The sequence below is a fragment of the Alosa pseudoharengus genome, unplaced genomic scaffold (genome assembly GCF_046254945.1).
Source record: "Alosa pseudoharengus isolate Yale_2024_CS ecotype anadromous, Long Island Sound unplaced genomic scaffold, YU_APseudo_1.1 YU_APseudo_1.1_scf_12, whole genome shotgun sequence".
In the NCBI taxonomy this organism is placed as follows: Eukaryota; Metazoa; Chordata; class Actinopteri; order Clupeiformes; family Clupeidae; genus Alosa; species Alosa pseudoharengus.
Genome location: NW_027468587.1, coordinates 35,485,706 through 35,490,705, shown reverse-complemented (window position 1 = coordinate 35,490,705; position 5,000 = coordinate 35,485,706). Strand labels below are relative to the sequence as shown.

Sequence of the window (5,000 nt, the reverse complement as noted above, 5' to 3'; positions counted from 1 at the left end):
CCTTCCAAATAAACAGCAGTGGGACCCTTAGTGTAAAGTTTATTCAGTGAGGTAAACAGGAGTCCGGTGAATGTGGCGGTCTAATCCTCCCGCTGAGAGTGGCCAGCTCGCATTAGCTCCGTTCCCAAGCACCATGGGCCGGTGAGCCGGGGACCAATTAAACGCCTCTGCGTGAGTCGCGCCGGTCGCCAAGGAAACTGCCGAGAGACACCTCTGATCTCTTGAGCCGTGAGGGAGAGAGGGGTAATGGCGCGGCGGCGGAGTGGAGGGGTCACTGCTGACATCCCCATGTGAGTCTCTATGAGAGAGAGTGTGTGTGCACAGGTCCACTGCAGCGTTTGTGACGCTCAGATCACGCTCTCCCAACTGCCACTTCACACACTGGGATCAGGAACCTTCACTGAGAGGACCTCCTGCAAAAACGTACCACGTTCTCTGCCATAAAGAGGACGCATGGGCGTCGAAATGTTAGTCGGTTTGCACTAGGCTAATAAAAATCACTTAAAACGCTGTGTGCTCCGGTCCTGCTCCTTGGTTCTAGTTAGACCTTGGGTGTCCTCTTTTTACATCATAAGATTATGCTCATCTACTCCTTCACATTATAGACTAGTTCAAACAGATCTTTGCTTGCTTATAAAGATAAATATGTTGTCGGTATACTGCAGCCTACCGATCAGATTAAGTAGGACAGGATGTGGTTATTCATAGGCATACCCGTCAACATGAGCTGTAACTCGAGACAACCTTTTCCAATCTTAGTACTCTATACTAATCACATAAGCAACAATAGCCACACCATAAGAAATATGATAACCCAGGTATCATACAGTTATTAATGTATTCTGATATACATTATGGACTTCAGATAAGCATATAAAGAGGTCTACTGGTTGTAAATGTAGTGTAGTGTTGTGGAGGTAGTCACTGATATACAGTGATGGCCAAAAGTGTTGGCACCCATGCTAAAGTTGACTGAAAAGAGGAATATAAAATCATCTTTTGGAAATTGATCTTAATGCCTTAAGTGAAAAATGAGGAAATATCTAACCTTTAAGGACACCAATTTTCTTAGTGAATGAATAATGTATCATAAATAAATAAATGTTCTTCCTTAAAATACAGGGGTCATAAGTATTGACACCCCTATGTTAAATTCCCATAGAGACAGGCAGATTTTTTTTTTAAAGGCCAGTTATTTCATGGATCCAGAATACTGTGCATCCTGATAAAGTTACCTTGGCCTTTGGATTTAAAATAGCCCCACATCATCACATACCCTTCACCATACCTAGAGATTGGCATGTAATTGGCGTGTTATTTCAGTTAGCCTATTAGCTGGTTTGATGCTCATTGAGCTCAATGCAAATCATGTATCAGCATGTGCCCACTGTATCAGCATGTGCCCACTGGAACAGCATGTGCCCACTGTATCAGCATGTGCCCACTGGAACAGCATGTGCCCACTGGAACAGCATGGGCACCCGGAGCTCCTCACCTCTGTCTCCAGATGGCAATCCAGCACCACTCCCCCTCAGCAGGGCAGGGACGCTCACTGGGGCGGCTGCTTTTAGCTCTGGCCAAACATTACTGAACAGCCATCAAGCAAATGCTAACCGCCTTCCAGCACTGCAAATACGCACCAACCAAACACACAGTTACAGGCACACACTAAGGAACACACATACACACACGTGTACACACACACACACACACACACACACCTGACCCGTCCCATTTCCAAGCGCTCCGCTGGGAGAGCCCCACGTGCGCAGGTGTGACGTCAGAGACGCGGTCGGGGCAGGTGACCCCTGCGTGGAGGGAAAGAGATGTTCACCAGTGTGTCACTCAGCAGGGCCAGTGCTCACTTCCTCACGCAAGCCGACCCTAACTAGGCCACAGACTTCACTCATCCCGCTGACGCCGACAAACACACACACACACACACACACACACACACACACACACACACACACACACACACACACACACACACACACTTCACTTCAGCTCATACAGACACATTTTTATAGACACACACTTTATGAGCAGGCAAAAGCACATAAAGACACCGACTGAAGCTACTCACACCGACACACACACACACACACACACACACACACACACACACACTTACAGTACTGTCAGTGTAGTGGTTTCCACTGTGAAAAAACTGCAATGCTTAAAAGTCTGAATGTGTATGTGTATGCTGATACTTTCTCTGAGTAGGCCTCGGTCTTTTGTTCATTCGTGGGCAAGACCCGCCTAGATGATCAGAACATGCAAATAAGCTTATAAAAAGGGCTAGTTACAGTCAGAGTGACAAAGTGTTCTAAAGTGTACAGTAATCTTGGGGAGCACTACCTTGTAACTCCATATGCATTTTCATTCATTGATAACCAAAAATACTCTCTGCACCTTAATGTATAAGCCTACCAAACACACACACACACACACACACACACACCCACACATGCATGCAGTCATGTGAGGAGTATACTACCTTCAATCTTCCTCAGACATGTGACATTATGAGGGCACTGAACTAATTATGGAGTAATGCTCAGTTTGAGGACGTTTCGGTGTGTGTGTGTGTGTGTGTGTGTGTGTATAGAGAGAGAGAGAGAGAGAGAGAGAGAGAGAAAGAGTAGGCTAAATGTGTGCGTGTCCTACATGAGATACAAACTCTGGAAAGGTCACAGTGTTCAGGACACACACAGCAGCAACATGTGTGTAGCATATGAGCATGTCGCTAACAGCATGACACATTAGCTGCTCACGCATGCTTACCCAGTCCAGTCCAGTCCCTCAGGGTGGGGTGAGTGTGGGACAGGGGCTGGGCAAATGTTGGGTTTGGGTGCGTTAAAACACAAACTACGTCACCAGCTAATTTGAGGGGAATAACTAGGTCCAATTGGTTGGAGTCCTCCACCCTGCCTGACACACACAGACACACACACAGACACACACACACACACACAGACACACACACAGACACACGAAGATGACGCATGTCTTCCAGACACACACATTTAAAGGAGTTAATGTCTCATATATAAAGTGTATATGGTTCAATAAACTACACACACATGGTTTACACAGATCCACCCATAACAACCCAAATCAGGCAGATTCACTCTCACCAAATACACACAGAGAAACAGACAACAACAAACAGTACGAGAGAGTGACAGAGAGAAAGATAGATGAGATGGGAAGATGGAGAGAGAGAGCGAGAGACTGAAGAACATTCCAGCATCATTCTTTCTCTGTGGTTGCAGGCTGAGATGAACCTAATGGAATCCCAGTGATCCCACTCGCTGCCTAGTTAACCAGCAGGCCACCCTCCACCCACACAGCCACAGGGCTGCGCAGTAAACACGCTCTAACAGAGCCTGGCCCAAGCTCTGCTGCACCTCTACTCCTCTTCCTCCACTGCTCCTCTTTCCGTAGAACTACTTCACTGTGCAGGACTAAACAAGGCTAGTCCACGAAGACACAAGTTTACACACACACACACACACACACACACTTCATCGGAAATCAATACACTTCAACAGAAGAACTCTAAAGAGGATAACAGAAAAAAAAACACTTGCTGATGTGGCAACAACTCATGTAAACACACACGCACCTCCCACAGATACAAACAATCCAATGAAATTCACTTCGAATCACTTCACTTCTATCCCAGCTGGGAAGACTTGAAGTTAGAAACCCATGAATCTCTCTCTCTCTCTCGATATGCAGTCGAGAACATACTTATTGTATCGGGGGCTCCTTTTTACCCACAATGCACCTGTGCATGACATCATAGCTCAGTGTCCTCTCTACATGTTTTTCCATTCTGCCTCTTCAACGCAATTCCAGTCATAAATCTGAAGCGCACACACACACACACACACACACACACACACACACACACACACACAAGTGAGGGAAAGGGAGAGAGAAAGAGAAAGAGAGAGAGGGAGAGGGAGAGTGTGCAAGTGCAGCCTAAATACTAAGTCTCTTTCTCTGTAGCCTGTAGGTTTTTGCATAATACGCAAAAAACACCTCCTGTCTGGACAGATGTGGCCAACTCCCTGACAAACTCTTTTCACCCTCTCTCCCCCCGTCACTGGCCCACTCACACACACACACACTCACACACACACTTGCTCTCACACACACACACAGGTTACACCTCAGACAGCTGTTCACTGACTCAGACCACAAGAAAGGAAAAATGGCGTTCACTTCACCAACCCTCCAGTCAGCACTGCACTTGTCTCCCTCACAACTGTCAAAGAGCAAGAGACCAGGCCAACTGAGAACTGTGTGAGGTGTGTGTGCGTGTGTGTGCGTGTGTGAGTGTGCGTGTGTGTGTGTGCATTTGTGTGTGCGCGTGTGTATGATAATGAGGTGAAACCAATCTTAGCAAAATCAGGATGTTCTATTGCAACACTGACAGAATAATTACTTCCTTGCCATTTAGTCAGTGATGGCGAAGTTGTTATGAAAGAATCTTGTTTAAAAAATAAACAAAACAAAACACTCTCACAAACACAGCAGCACAGTGCCATAAATGTTTAACAGAGGTGGAGAGGCCCATTTTAAATGTGTGCTTACAAACAGAATGTGTGTGCACACTCTGGACTAAGCACTTCCCCCATTAGGGCTGAGCTACACCAGGCGCGTAACTGAAGCGTTCCGTTCGCGTTGCGTCTGCTGCAACAATTAGCTTCCATTATAATCAATGGAAGTAGCTACACCAGACGTGACAGTGGGGCGTACGTTCGAAAAAAGTAGACCATTCATCTAAAATGGATTTTACGCGTCGCGAACGGAACGCTTCAGTTACGCGCCTGGTGTAGCTCATACCTCAGAACCCAAACACACAAAACACAGCCAAACACAGAATTCATACCCCTTGGATATTTCCCCTTTTATTGCTTTAATAAATGGAATCTTTGTCAATTTAATTTGGCCTTTTTTACAATAGTTTACAAAAATCCCCTCTT

General features: G+C 46.1%; 1 protein-coding gene across 2 annotated transcripts in view; it reads right to left on the bottom strand.

Annotated features, from left to right (window-relative positions):
• Nucleotides 1–5,000, bottom strand: part of galnt1 (UDP-N-acetyl-alpha-D-galactosamine:polypeptide N-acetylgalactosaminyltransferase 1) — a 43,530-nt gene that overhangs the window by 25,551 nt on the left and 12,979 nt on the right. The window lies entirely within an intron of this gene.